Below are 16,064 nucleotides of genomic sequence, written 5' to 3' on the forward strand. Positions count from 1 at the left end.
GGAAACAGTTTTAAGTGGGACCAGATCACAGTTCTTTCAAGGCTGACTCAACTACATAGTGGGAGAGAAAGCACGCTCCTTTGCAAACATATAAAAATATTTATCAACAATTTGAAAGAACTAATTAAAGAAGTCATGAACATCTCTGCACATTGGAAAACAAAGTTTAAATATTTCACACCAAGACAAAGGTTTGTTAGTATAAAATATATAGTAATACAACCTAATATGAAGTTATGTTCTAGTTAATACAATTAGACTTGTTAAAAAAAAATCTAGACTAATAATTTATACGACAACCTATTTAAAACAGAATTCTTTCAAGGCCATCTGTTTTTCTAAGGAGTATTTCCAAGACTGCCAAGTTGTATATTATCAGTGTGTTTTTTAATTATAAAAATTAATAAATAAAAGTTAGATATTGTTCAGTGTCCATCAGATCCAGAAAAAAATAGCTATTCAATGAAGTGATCAGTATCCTGATACAGTTTCTAACATGTGTGCAATTGTGATCATTTTCAATTGTTTGAAGCCTAGTTACATTGAATACATTGTTACCAGATGTCTGACTTTTTATAAAATGTTTCCACAAGTTTTCATCATTATGTAGGGAGTGAGGTTTTGTAAACAATCTTTACTGCTCAATTATTGTTATACTGCACTGCAGCTAGGGCTTGAGGGGAAGAGAATCATTTTATGGCATATACACCATATACTTTTATTTTTTAAATTGGTGCCCGCCCTAGATATCTCACTGGCAAAGTTTGCTTTACTAATACATTAGTTGATTGGCTGTTCAATTACTAACAGATGCAAAATTTTCATGAAGGTACATTCACTTTTACTAAAGTAATTAAAATACATGGCAAGAATATTTTAAGAACAAGTTGTTAGTAACTTATTTTAAATCTTCTACGTGGTTAGAAGTTTAGGTAATTTTAATACTTTAATGTGACTTTATATTTTTAAAGTGGAGTACAAGTACAAATATAAATTTGAAATGCAAAAATAAAACAAGCCACTAACATAAAAACAACAGAATACTGAAAGTTCTAATATGCACTCAGTTTTGAAGGGAAGTTTTCAAATTCACATACAGATTAATATAAAATAATTTAAAGGGTCCAGTTCTTTGATACTGGTGAAAAACATTACTCACATGAGATTATACACTTGAACATGTTCTCAGTATGCTGTATAGACCACAAGAACATCTCTCTGATAGGAGCACACTATTTAATAGTTGGCTGCAGATGTGACAACCAGAATTAAGCAGACTATTATCATGGATATTTTATTTTAAAAGTTCATCTTTATGAGTAAAGTCATTTAAAGATAAACTTTCAGGAGCTTGGGTGAAGGGCTAATAGGGGACTAGTTAAGGATGTTAAGAAGCAGGTAAGCGATACAAATTATATTGACTACACAATTAGTTGATAAGAGACCCCACTGCAGCTCCGCAGTTTAAATGTAGCAGGAGCTGGATGCGCAGGCAACGTGGCTCCTATTACATTTAAACAACAGTACCGCAGTGAGGGAAGGTCCGGAACCCGGCACAAACCAGGACTTAGCAGTCCCAACTTGCGCTGGGTCCTGGACTGCTGCGGCTCTGCATTTTAAATGTAGCAAGAGCCGCCCAGCTCTTCCTACATTTCAACTGCAGAGTCGCAACAGGGGTAGATCTGGAAGCTTTTAAGCCAGCTCCCCCAGCACCAGCTCCTGCTTCCCACCCCAACCCTGCCTTGCTGCCTCTGTGTCAGAGGTAGCAAAAGTGGGGGGAGCAAATAGTCAAGTAGTGACTCCAGCAGTCACTTATAGCCTGCGGACTAGTATTCTCATCTAAGCTACAGTTGCAGGTAAAACATGCGATCTTGTTCCCATCTGAGAAAATTCTATGTTGAGCATATTTAATTTTTTGCCTTGCCCAAGGTTTATCTGGAGACATGCACAAACCTTGCAGACACATTTATCAAAATAAATGTTTTTTGGATTTCATAAAAAATGATTAAAATCACCAAAAGATATAAAGGAAAATTATCATAACAAATGGTTTACCGTCTTGATTTAAAATGATGGGATCTCTTGGTCCCTCATGTACACAAAAGACCTTCCTAAACCCCCAAGTACAATTTCTATTCCACACTTCCTTTAATGGACACAGAGAGCCAGATGAAGAGCAGAAATTTTTTACTAAGAAATTCCAACCTACATTATCCATTAAAATAATAAGAACAGAAAAACGTAAGAATGTCCATACTGGGTCAGACCAAAAGATCCATCTAGGTCAGTGTCCTTTCGTCGGACAGCCGGCAATGCTGGGTGCCCCCAGAGGAAATGAACAGAACAGGGAATCATCAAGTTATCCCACACCTGTAGCCCATTCCCAGCTTCTGACAAACAGAGGCCAGGGACACCATTCCTACCAATCTTGGCTAACAGCCACTGATGGACCTATCCTCCATGAATTTATCTAATAGTTTAAAAAAAAATTAGTCAATGCCAAAGTCCAATAATATTTATCAAAATTGATATATATTTCTTACTTCTTACTTAAGCAATATACTAGTGAAAAGGCTTCACATGCTCATCATTCTACATCAAAAACCATCCTTCCAACAAACTTAATTACCTTGTATATCAGCCAATATGTTTCTATTAAAAGCCAAGATCTGCCTGCAACATTCACCTAAGGCACTTCCCATGGAGCAAATAATATTTTAATGATTTTTGCTAGTGCTTTGATATCTGAGTTTTACCTCCACATAGAAGTCATCCCTATTAAACTGCAACTGTATAAAAGTAATTTCAAACAGGACTATACACAACCCAAGAACAATTAATACTCTAAAAACACTAGCCAAGAGGAGATTTTTTTTAAAGTACCTTAAGCACCAAATGGGGGAGGGAGGGAAGAATCAAAGGGAACATGCTGGGTACAGCAGACCAAGAACTGAGCTAAATTTTTTTCATATGCCCATTCAAGTCTGCATGTCCTTTGATTGGGCTAAAAGCTGAATAGGGTTTGGAAAAATTATTCTCCACCACTCAGTGAAATCCAGACAAGGATTTAAATAGGTGCATGTACTTAAAAAATTTCGGTTCTTGCTACACTCTTTGCACTGTAGAATGCTACTAACCTGATGAAACCAGAGGTAGCCATCTCTTGTTGCAGATCTGCCAGATTTTAACTAAGCACAGATTTTGCCTTCCTTAATCACTGCACCAACCAATGCTGTCGAAACGGACACATAAATTGTGTTCTTTTCTCAGAGGATCATCACCTGATAGATGCAACGGTACTGCCTGCTGACCAATGAAGCTACTTAAGGAAACTAATACATGAACTAACCAAAATAGATTGCAAATGTTTAATAGTGCTTCTCTATAAAGGAGATGTGATTGCCATAAAACAGGACCACATCAACACTATAAACTTCTGCCAGTGTAACTATGTCAATCAGATATATGAAGAGGGTGTAATCCCTGACCAATCCAGCCAGGTGTTGACATAGTTATGTCAGCAAAAGTGTAGTTATGTCTGCATAATTTACTTCATCTGGGATGGCTGGAAGAAGTGCAGTTTTGTTGGCCTAAGAGCTATCTTCAAGAAAGGCAATTTGCAGGTAAAATACACCTGTATACTTACATTAGCACAGCACATCTAATGTATACATGGTCCCAGATACATACTAATAATGTTTACCTATGGAGATCAACAGTACTGGGATTTGAGATGACAGTATTCTAAATCATTTGAAATGGAAAAATCTCACAAATGATTAATTCAACATGATTACATGGGTTATCAGAACCTGAAAGTTAGCGTATCTTTTATATTGACTGTCCAATTATAAAATTTGCCACAACACTAAAACTATGAGAAACTTCTATAATTAACTCTCTAATTTGCTTTTGCTCAAACGGTCTCTGAAACCAAGAGCTACTTACCGACAAATTCAAAACATTTTATGTATCGTTGAAAAATTAGAGTTGATTTGTGACCAAATAATCAATCTTTGGAAATGGTAGATTTACAAAAATATATAGGGATATTAGGGATTTAATCTTTAGGGATAACAAAAAAATTAGTAAAAAGCAAGTAAATAATCAACACACAAACAGCAGATTACCTTGGATTTGCTTTGGTTAAACTCTCCAACATACCACATGCACTCTGTGGCAAATATAAACTAAGTAATAACTCAAAATACAGTGAAAGCTTTATTCAGCACTCATGGAGAATGGGGGTTGCCGGTTAATTGAATGTGCTGGATACTTGAGTTTATTGCTCTGCCTCTGCCCCCTACACAGAGGAAACCGCAGCGCCCAACTCCTGGCCCCTTGGCAACCCTTATCCTTCTCCCTGAGCCACAGAGCTGTCCTAAGTGGCAGGCAAATGAGTGGCCCAGCTGCCCGGGAGCCCTCTGGCAGACCAGGCTCCAGACAGCTCCAGGCAGGCTGGGGGGGAAGGAGGCGCCTGATTATGAGCAACTGCTGCTGGCTGTGCCGGCTGTCAGAAGCCCCGCAATGGCTGGAGGCATGAAGTTGGCCAGCCAAACAGGTGGCAGTCAGGTGCATGCACTTGAAGATGCAGGGGTATAGTGGTTACGGGCAATGCCAATTAACCATGTTTTTCAGATATTCAAGTGCTAGATAACAAAGCTTTCATTGTATGTGAAATAAAGTTACAAAAAAAAAACCACATTGGCAGTGAAGCATGATTACCAAAATCCATAATTTAAGCAGCTTCAACAAGTAATCCGCACGTGATTTTCTAAAAATCAGGAAAGCAGGAATCATAGAACACTAGAACTGGAAGGGACCTTGAGAGGTCATCGAGACCAGTCCCCTGCCCTCACAGCAGGACCAAGAACCATCTAGACCATCCCTGATAGACATCTATCTAACCTGCTCTTAAATATCTCCAGAGATGGAGACTCTATAACCTCCCTAGGCAATTTATTCCAGTGTTTAACCACCCTGTCAGGAAGTTTTGCCTACTGTCCAACCTCAACCTCCTATGTTTGTGGACTTTTAATCAAATTAGGAGTTAACATCCCAGAGAAACTGTATAAAGCTGAGTACATGCCTTTTTCCTTCCTTTCCAGTGTAAGTAAATATTGAATTAATATTTGCAAGGAGAACATGACTGTTTCCAGTTTACTCATTGATTGCTTTAGCATCTTAAAGCTGAGCTATAGAATCAGAATACTGAATACACTCCAATCTTATTGATATTGTTAGAATTTGTCATCTATTCAAAGACATTTTTTGTTTGTTTGAATAAAGATATATACCTAGCCATTTAAAAATGATAGGAGATAACTATTCATTGATAGCAGAAAACTATTAATTGAAATGGTGCAGAGACCCTGGTAAAGTGGTTAAAACAGTGCAAAGTGGTTTCTGTACCCTTCATGTTCTGGAAGGGAGATAGGTGTCACTATTCAATTGGTTGCCCCTCCCACCGTTGAGCCTCTGCTTCCCGTACCCCCCCCCCCCCACGGAGATGGTGCTGGGGGGGGGAGGGAGGAGAGTAGTGACTCGACTACCTGACAAGCGTAGGCTTATCGGGCAGTCAACTACTCAACGAACAGCTGAGTCCTGACTCGCACCTGGTCCCAGACCACTGTGGCTCTGCCTTTTAAATGTAAGAGCCTGGCACTTCTTACTACATTTAAAAAGCAGGAGCCGCAGCAAATCTCCTTATTAACTAGTTGAGAAGTCCATGGAAATTCCATCGACTGCTCAATTAGCTTACTAACTGCTATTTAACATCCTTCATCAGACCTTCACAGGCTGGATATTAGAGAGACAAGGCAGGCCAACACAGCAACAACAATACTGTGCCCAACAGGTCAGAGCAAATATGGTTGTTTGGCAGGTGCCCAACAGAGAGCTAGAGTCTCCACACTAAGATCTAGTGGCCTAGAAATCTCACATAAGATACAAGATTCCATCTCATTGGCTGGAATTGCAATCTATGAGAGGTTATGCTGACACCGCTCAATTTCAATACACTGAGGGTGGAGGAGGATGCAAATTTCACCCACAGAGCCTAAACTGAATTCACAAATTAAAATATTACTGTATTTTAGATCACTAAAGTAAGTAAGTTCTCTATGCTCTTCTAAAATGAGCTCATGAGATGTTTATAAACTACAGTAACTTTTGATAACCTAAAGAAAAAAAACTCATACAGCCACTGAGCAGCCTATAACTAAACACATTCCCCTTAGGTTTTCATGTAAATGTATCTTATTTTATAGAGTTTACTACAACTCCTATGAATCATACTGTGGACAAGAAGACTGATCCTGTAGAACACTGTCAGCCCATTGGTTTCAATGGGAACCAAGGACACTAAATACATCGTCGAAAGTGCTAAGCACCTTGCAAGATCAGGCCCAAGGTCACCAAGAAGCTTGTTAATAAAGATGCTAAAATATAAAAGGTTCTGTATACCATGTGCTTTGCAGAACATACTTCTTAACAGCACTAGCTTGGCACATGTACAAAACCTGGCAACCTGCAGTTAAGCAAACTGCCTCTATATTCTGTCTGGTAGCAATTCACTTTAGTGTCTGTATGTTTTTACAAGTACTCTATGTACTACATGGCATCAGCACCATAGCTCTGTGTTTTAAATGGTCTGGGAACATTTTATTAACCATTCTGTATCCAGAGCCAGCCCAAGCTATGGGCTGACCAGGCGATAGCCTAGGGCATCCGATTGTAAGGGGCGCTACGCCATGCTGCCAGGCCAGGCGGGGGCAGGGCCATGCATGCACCACGCGCCCAGGGCGCAAAAATGAGCCGCGTGCCAGGAGTTGAGCCACGCATGCGCCACGTGCCTGTGGGCGGCGCCGCACGCCTGGGGCGCAAGAACGGCTTGGGCCAGCTCTATCTTTCTTTGGAACAGAATACATACTGGAAAAAAGTACATTGCATTATATTTCTACTTGAATTCTTTTTCTAAACTGTGCTTTCATCACCATTTGAAAGCAACTTCAACAATGTACAGAGACTGAAAGATTGTATTATATGTGCAAATACTATAGTGTTGTCACCAGAGAGTCGGTAGACAAAGAAGGCACCACATACATGTTAATCAGTGTATCAACCACAAAAGATCTGAGAATTTACAACCACTGCCCATCAACATTTAATTTTTATATAAATAAATCCCTGTACATCTTGATAAAATGCACTCAGACCACAGAACTCTAGAATACATACAGCCTAACTTAGATACAATGATTCTATGGAACTGCCACTTCTTAACACTTACTGTCTCATTTATTGTGTGTTATTACTAATCCTTTCCAAAACGGGCACTTGATTTCAAGATGGGTAAATATATATAATTAATTCTGCAGGAATCTATTGAACACACTACAGAAGTGTTCCCTCTAAGCACAGCTTCACAAGTGATTAATCTGCCCCGCCCACTCAGAGGCTCAGGGCTCCATACATGAAGCTGACTGACTGGGTGAGGCTGATTAATCACCTGTGAAGTTGTGCTGCCACACCACTTACAGGAACACTACACTATGGATCTACAATACTACAATGCTAATAGAGTATTGCATTTTTTAAAATCGTATCTTGGATACTAAACACACAGGCTGCGTCTAGACTGGCAAGTTTTTCCGCAAAAGCAGTTGCTTTTGCGGAAAAACTTGCCAGCTGTCTACACTGGCCGCTTGAATTTCTGCAAGAACACTGACGATCTCATGTAAGATTGTCAGTGTTCTTGCGGAAATGCTATGCTGCTCCCGTTCGGGCAAAAGCCCTCTTGCGCAAATGCTTTTGCACAAGAGGGCCAGTGTAGACAACGTGGTATTGTTTTGCGCAAAAAAGCCCCGATGGCAATCGGGGCTTTCTTGCGCAAAACCGCATCTAGATTGGTACGGACGCTTTTCCACAAAAAGTGCTTTTGCGGAAAACCGTCGGTGCCAATCTAGATGCTCTTTTCCGCAACTGCTTTTAACAGAAAAACTTTTCCGTTAAAAGAATTTGCGGAAAATCATGCCAGTCTAGACGTAGCCACAAAGTATACAAAGTACAAAGTAGCCCTTTCTAGAGTCTATTTATCAGAACTCACAGCTTTTTAGAATTAAAGGTCTCTTGATCCAACATTATTACAAATAAATTCCTGCAAAGTAAACTGAAAACATTACCCAGCATGCCAACCCTTTTTATAGGGTCAAAATAGGCCAGAGATATCTACTGACACATGTAAGACCCAATCCACTATGGACACTGTACCCATAACAGCACATAGGGAACCAGGTACACCAGGGGTGGGCAATAAGTGTCTTCCAGGCCAGACACAGTTCACCAGGGTTAGTCCCTGGTGGTCTGTGAGCATCCATAAGTACGGCTGCTTGCAGTTCCCATTGGCCATGGTTCACCATTCCCAGCCAATAGGAGCTGTGGGAAATGGTGACCAAGCCACAGTATCAACTGAAATACTGGGAAATTACCTCTATGCATACACAACTGGGTTAAGATGAAAACTTAGAACACACAGCCTCCTGCAGGGGTGGACAAGATGTGGCCCACAGGCCAGATGTCACCCACTAAGCCATTTGATTCAGCCCACAGCCCGCCCTGCCACCTGCCACACGATGCTACAGGAAGCCACCCACTGTTTTGAACAGCAAATGACTTTGCATGGTTCCTGATTGGCCTGGGGAAGGGAGGAGAGTGTGCAAAGTCTCCTCCCCCAACCAGGGGCACACAGTGCCTAGAGGAAACTGTCCCTTCCGCCAAAGGCCCCACCCTTTCCACCTGAGGCCCTGCCTTTTCCGGGATTGGAGCCAGCTCGCGGCCACTACGAACACTGGTGAAGTGGCCCCCTTGCAAAAATTATTGCCCACTCCTGGCCTGCTGGCAATTTGTCCTGGGCAATTACCAATAAATAAACAAACAGAACTGTCTCTGGATTTTTCCCACTGTCATTTGAGGCAAGGAAGAAAAGCCTTTCCAATACAATATCAATTAGGAATCTTACATTGTTCCACTTTAATCCTGCTCAGGCAGGGCCCATTGCAATCTAAAAACCTGACTTCAGTTAGGGCAGGTGGAACAAATTTACTGGCAGAAGCATGGGAGAGCAGAGATCCTGAAAGCCTTTTATCTAGCCTACAGTAAGTCATGGCAAATCACTGGGTCTGAAAATTTTCAGTGTGCCATCACCAACACATTTACTTGTACCAAACAGAGATGTGAATGGGTAACCAGGGATGATGCTTACTGTGTAAGGGTTAGCTGGTTCCCTGGGAGCAGTCCCCCTGCCCACAGCCTGCCCGGAGCCCCGCAGGCAGGGTGCTGCTCCCACTGGGCTGGAGTGATCCCCTGCCTACGATCCTGCTTAGCCAGTTAACCAGTTAAACGTTAGGTTCATCTAGGCTACGTCTACACTGGCCCCTTTTCCGGAAGGGGCATGTAAATTTCGCCAGTCGTCGTAGGGAAATCCGCGGGGGATTTAAATATCCCCCGCGGCATTTAAATAAAAATGTCCGCCTACTTCAAAGTAGGAATAAGACCCTCCGGAAAAGGGCACTTTTTCCGGAGGATCGGGGCCAGTGTAGACGCTCTTTTCCGGCTTTTTTAAAAGCCGGAAAAAAGCGGCGGACATTTTTATTTAAATGCCGCGGGGGATATTTAAATCCCCCGCGGATTTCCCTACAACGACTGGCGAAATTTACATGCCCCTTCCGGAAAAGGGGCCAGTGTAGACGAGCCCCTAATGTTTAATCTACTAATTGACTAACTGGGATTTTACATCCTTAGTACCAAACCATTGGGCTTGTACCAATGAAAGCTCCACCCAAAAAGTTGCTCTCGGAGTCACCAAAACAACTAAACTTCTGTAGGCCTGGAATTCTATACATGTTCATAATCACAAATGTGCATAGATGTCAATGAATAGGCTGATAGGGAATAGTCAGACAAAGATTAAAATTGTGCAGAAAGATCTATATCACTGCAGTTCCAAAGCAAAGTTGAAAATAAAACAATCCTCACAACTTTCCTCTTTTCTATATGTATTCTACAGGTTTAAACCACATTTTATATTGGGGAAAATACCCTGGACTTCCCCAGTTGAGTTTTAATTAATAGAAAGTACAGTTAGGGAGTTTAGCCAGTACTTACTTGAGAGAGACAATACATTTATTTTACACAGACTCCAAAAAGCTGCCATAAAATTAAAGTTCCTTGAATGCAGCTTAAACGTCAATTATGGTACACACATTTACAATGGTTAAAAAAAAAAAATCACATTACTTACTAGGATTTATTTTCAAATATTTTTCAGACTATTATTTAGGACTGTAAAGAAATAATGATGAACCTATGAAAGAGCTGAATTAGCGCTGAGAAATTTATGAACAAGCTAAGTAGTTTTAGGTCATTAAGGACTGGCTTTACTTATCCCTGACAATATTGAAATACAGATAATTCCTGAAAGCTTCTCAGCAATAAACCTGCAGATGAATATTAATAATCTGTAAGAATAAATGCGGTGCTAGAAGTTGTTAGGGAGTAACACAATTCTGAATGGAAAAAGTAGACATGCAGTTTGGAATGGTTATGTACCAACAGAAAAGTTACAGTCTTCAACTAAGAAAGTTTCATTGAGTAAAATGAAACTAAGAGTGTTTTATTCTCTAAAATTTATTTTTGACATTTAAAGAATTTTCCCGGATACTGTAAAATATTATTTGCCTGGTAAATTCAGAAGGGAGTATTTTCCGAGAGTGAATTACAAAAATGATGTGTCTCCACTTGCCAGAGATTGCAGCTTACATTACAAAAAGCAGCTGGTGACAAATCAAAACATAGTGGCCTCCTATAAACTATTATTTGTATAGAAACCCCATTCCAGAGAAGAACCAATCAGAAAGAAGTGTAATGGAGTTAATATGCAAAAATAAGAAAAACACACAGATCACATGCCTAAAATTAAATACTCGATTTCCTTTACCACTATTTCATTTTTGAGTGAAAGAGCCGTAAAAGTTATTATGATACAATAACCCCTCCCCTTGGAATTAAAACACACATTATAATACATAGTTACAGCATCTACACCTGCAAGTGACGATCAAATGTGAAACATTTTACAGGAAGTAAAAAATTATTTGTTCTGAATGACAAAATGATACAATGTCCCTGTATAGTCAGGACAATACTCTGGCTTTTTCACCTTATACATATATTAGTCAACACAAATTTATAGCAAAGAAAGATGTTTGCATAACAAAGGTTATAAATTACCAACGTGTTTTATTAAATTAATTTTTCCCAAACTGAACATATATATTGCTCTGTGAGCTATGAATATGATATGAGACAGTATTTGGTGTACTTATTTCAGACAAATATTTAATATCTTAGTAAATAAGGGACAGTTGAAGACAATGAATACAATTATCTTCTCTTACAAAAACTTGCTCAACAAAAGCCAAAAACAGGACTTTGAAATTAGCTACAAACTATATAATCTCATTGTTCAATTTCATGGAGTTTAAAACACTACCTTCTCCTCCCCACAAGCCAAATGTTAATCCACGCTGTAACCTGATTTAATTTTCCAGCTGACAGGATGGGAATATGCTACAATGGCATATCAGTCAGCTATGTTGCTCTTTTACTCTCAGCTATTCCTGTACCATTTCCACATTTGAGTAGGAGAATCAAATGAAGAACTGGTTTTTAAGAAGCAAGCTCAACTATTTCTAAAGACAAAAGTTGTTTTTTAAACAACTGTGCAAATTACAAAAACAAGAAATGTTATTCTCTATTTACATATAATGGAATGGACAATTTTTTACAGTAAATCAGACAAAATTCACACTGAATTGTGATGCCTCTAATAAAAAGCAAGCTATTTTAGTCTGTTTCAGCAACAAATAACTAAGATACATTTATACTACCTTAATTAGTGTAATATTGATTTTTGCAATGAAACAAAAATTTGAAAGAAATTAGTTACTTTCATGCTTCCCCCTTTCTCCTCCAAGAGAAAACACGATAATATTTCACAGAGAAGCAAAATAATTTTTGAAACATATCACATACTACGGTGCTTATTATAATAGCATCAATAAAAAAAAGCTATTTAAACTTCTTTTGAAATCTGCCCTCTCCTCATGTGCTCTAATCAGTAAAGAATGCTTGTACTGGTCCCTAACCAGTGTGGAGAGTCATCTACAAATGTCAGCCAGGAAACAAAACAAACCCAAGTAGAAAGTATTTACCACAAATATAATTTGTTTTCAAGGAGCAAATTCATAAATGCTGAAAAGCCAATAATTAATAGAAGTTCTTTTCACTAGACAAGGTATCAAGAAAATGTAAAAATAACTAAAACCCTAAACATGACATGCTAACAATATGACTATAATATTTATCTATATTTTAATTTGATATAGTTACAACATCATAAAAATGATCATGTCAGAACTTAAAACCAGTAGATTTATGCAAATTGCTACTATCAACACCTATAGCAAGCATATGCAATATTCAGTATGTGAAAGTACAACCCACCTGAGAGTGACAAACAATGGAAGCATTAGTAGATTACTTTTCAAACTAACATTCTAGCCTTCAGACAGAATCTGCATCTATGTGATTATTTATGCATAAATAGCAGGCGTTGACCTATTGTCTTCAGTTGCTGAAGTTATGAATGTAGTACAGCTACTAATTAAGTAAATCAACAAATATTTAATACATCAGTTGTACAAATAATGAGACCATTGACATTAGTGCAACAAAAATCTATGGGTTTCGGAATTGTGATTTTTTAAATAAAATGTTCAGAAGTTTTGCCCTGCAAGTACCAAAACATTATTTGATAACTCAAAAATGTTTTTCATATCCACTGTAATTAATATATAAGCAGTATATAAAATAGTGTCACAAAGATTCAACTAAATGATCAAGAAGTGGGAACAATTAAGAGAATAGAAGCTGTATTAAAAGGGAATAGGAAAAACCTGTTTGAGGAAAAAGGAAATGGAATTTAAAAGAAGTATTTAACAGTAGGCACGTGTACAATTCAGTAGCTTTTCAAGCAACTACTGATCATAAATTTTATTCCTATTGCACAATAGAAAAAAACCCCAAGATTCTTTTAGTTTTCACATTGAGTTTTGAGTTTAAAATTTATCAAGTTAAGTAAGTTATTTGATTGAAACTACAACCTCTTCATGACTTTTACTGGAAATTTTTTCAAAGATATGGACTATGTTTTTCCAAACTAAAACCAGTTTATATTAGTTAATATGACCAAGCATATTGCCAAAATTGACAAGAGATGTAATAGTTCAATTATGAATAAGTCATCAAAAACACAGCACTATATTTTGCATTATATGCCTTCAAGGTACATTTCAATGGACTTCTTAAAACAACACAAATACAGAAATTATAAAACTTATGTATTTTTTTTTTCTCTCTCTCTCAGGAAAGTGCATTCACATCTGTCTGTAAGTTCTACATACCATCATTCGTAAATATGCAATACTTTTCAAGTCGCTAACAAACAAAGATATGCATATTGTGTCTTGGAACTCAATTAAATTTAAGTTCATTTTACTTGTCATAATTACAGCATTTCAACAGTAGACAAGAACTGGTCTCAAACAATTACTTTGATATTGAAAATGTATATTGAGAGAGAGAAGAGCAACCAGTCTGAACTTTATCATTATATGACTAACTTATTTCATTTTGGGGAATTCACAAAAAAAGTTCATTTTAAAGGATTATACTTAACTATATACTACCCATTCATGATGCTCTTATTTAGCTTATGAATACAAATTTTCAAGTCAAGAAAACACTGCAGCTTGCAAAAAAACTGAAAGACATATTTCTAAATTTACAAATAAAATTATAAAAGCAAAAAGAACCCAGGCTTGATCATTTTTCTAAATGTTAAATTATTATATAGTTTCCAGAAAGCTGTTAAATTGCAACAGATTCTCTTTAAGCAATTACAAGACTTTGTCAATAGAAATCAGAGTTGGAGAAGGCATGATGTTGTAGGAAACTGTCAGTACAAGAACTGCAAGAACAGTCAAAAGACTTAGTCACTGAGTGGAGAATACTTTGCCTGGTCCTGGCACAGACAGTCGTATTTTTTCTTTGCAGGTATTAGAAGATGAAGAAGAGGAGAGAGCACTGAAGAGCATCTGGATTGGTGGGAAGCTTGCTTTCAATTGAAGACTATCTGGGAAAGGACCATAAATCATTCAAAGCTATCACAAGATAAAGAAGAACTCTCATACTCCTATTTCTTATCTCCTGATTACTCCAGTAAGCCACAACCAGTAAAGAGCCTATAGAATGAAGACAGCATTGTCAGTAAATTCCTCCTTCTCAAATAGTGACTGCTAAAGATGTCTTTCAGCTGCTGAAGAGGTTCAACAAAAGGTTGCCACACACCCTCAATATGTCAAAGGCTCTGGAGTACAAAATTAGATCCTCAAGTAAATTTTCCAGCTGATGAACTAGCTCACCAGCCAACAACTTTCTGCTAAGGGTAAACCCCAAATGAGAATCTTCATTGCCTCTAGCAGCAGAACCTAACCTTCCAACCAATGGCCCTGCTCAAGCATACTGAAAGCCTCGTGAATACAATCTGGAAGATGAGGACTTCCAAACAGAATCAACAATCTCTGAGGATGTGTGTTAATGAAAGAGCTTTGTTTAACTTAGTGGAAAGGGGGGGGGAGTGGACTTTCATTGGCTCTACACTGGGTTAGTTGGTAGTTTCAGGCCAGGTCTTATAAGTTTAACATTTAGAGAGAACTAAACAAGTTGAAGAGCAAAAGTATTTCCATTTTTAATATCAACCTCATGTTTATAATGAAGTGATTCCTTGTTTAATGAATAAGACCAATTTTTAATGAATAAGACCAATTTTCATAGGGCCTTCAGTCCTCAACAAGAGCAGGCCTAGAATCACCAGGCCAAAAAAAAAAAAAAATAGTTTATACACAATGAAAATCGACAGGTGAAGAAGGGTACGTAAAAAAGAGGGTTGGAAAGACTAATCTATCAGAACAACTCTACCACAAAATATAAGATGTCAAGAGAGAGATCTATATTTATCCTCAACTATTAACATTTGTCTCTCAAATTCTCCTAGGGAATGGTGTAAGGTTAAATTAAAAATCTGTCTCCAATCCCTTCAATGAAAGCCATGCATTAGTTGCAATTAAGTCAGAATTCACAATACTTGCCTAACATGAAACAACAGTTTGGGACCTTCCTCTATATCACATCCCTAACTTCCTTTAGTTTATTCAGAAACAAAAAATAACATCTGGAAAGCACTGTTTAAAAACTCACTATTTTACAGTACAAAAGAACTTCTCTCATCCCAGTTAGAGTCCAAAACTGCAACGAATAAAGGAGAACCTGGAAGTTAGAAGCCACCAGGTATCTTTAGCATGACTGGGAATTTGCTGTTTATTTCTTGGTGAAGAAGCTAGAAGATCTGCAGCCTAAAATGCTTAAGATGAAGGTCAAGTGTGAACTTTTCTATTGTTGGTCAATTTAATTTTCACAATCCATGTAACTTACGCAAATATAGTATAGTATCAAGAAATTAAAAGGTAACATGGCCAATTTCAAGCCACATTTTAGGCAGGTTTTCTATCACATTTGACTGGTGTCTTCAAAGTAACTTATCCATTGCATGAAAAAAGATTTAATCGTAGCCTCGAAGAAATATTAAAATCATGGTTGGTAAACCTTCTGAGTGAACCCTACTGTGCACTTAAACAATCTGCTAGCTTTTTTTAATCCCCTGTTCTCCAACCAAGCCAGAAGGCATTACAGGAAATCCAAGATATCATATAGCTTCCTGCCATTTGAATATACCAATAGCAGATATTCAGGTTTTCACCAAGTTATGTTTTTAACAGTTTTTCCCCTCATTTTGTTGGAGAGGTTCAATAAATAAGTTATAATTTAATATTAGCAATCAAATACACACCTAAATTTCTAAAAAGTCCTAATTTAATGCGCAAGAG

At 37.9% G+C, this 16,064-nt stretch overlaps 1 protein-coding gene across 7 annotated transcripts in view; it reads right to left on the minus strand.

The window, feature by feature from the left end:
* DENND1A (DENN domain containing 1A) overlaps positions 1-16,064 on the minus strand; it is a 361,801-nt gene that overhangs the window by 271,628 nt on the left and 74,109 nt on the right. The gene's annotated exons all lie outside the window — the stretch shown is intronic.

The sequence above is a fragment of the Pelodiscus sinensis genome, chromosome 22 (genome assembly GCF_049634645.1).
Source record: "Pelodiscus sinensis isolate JC-2024 chromosome 22, ASM4963464v1, whole genome shotgun sequence".
Classification (NCBI taxonomy): domain Eukaryota; kingdom Metazoa; phylum Chordata; order Testudines; family Trionychidae; genus Pelodiscus; species Pelodiscus sinensis.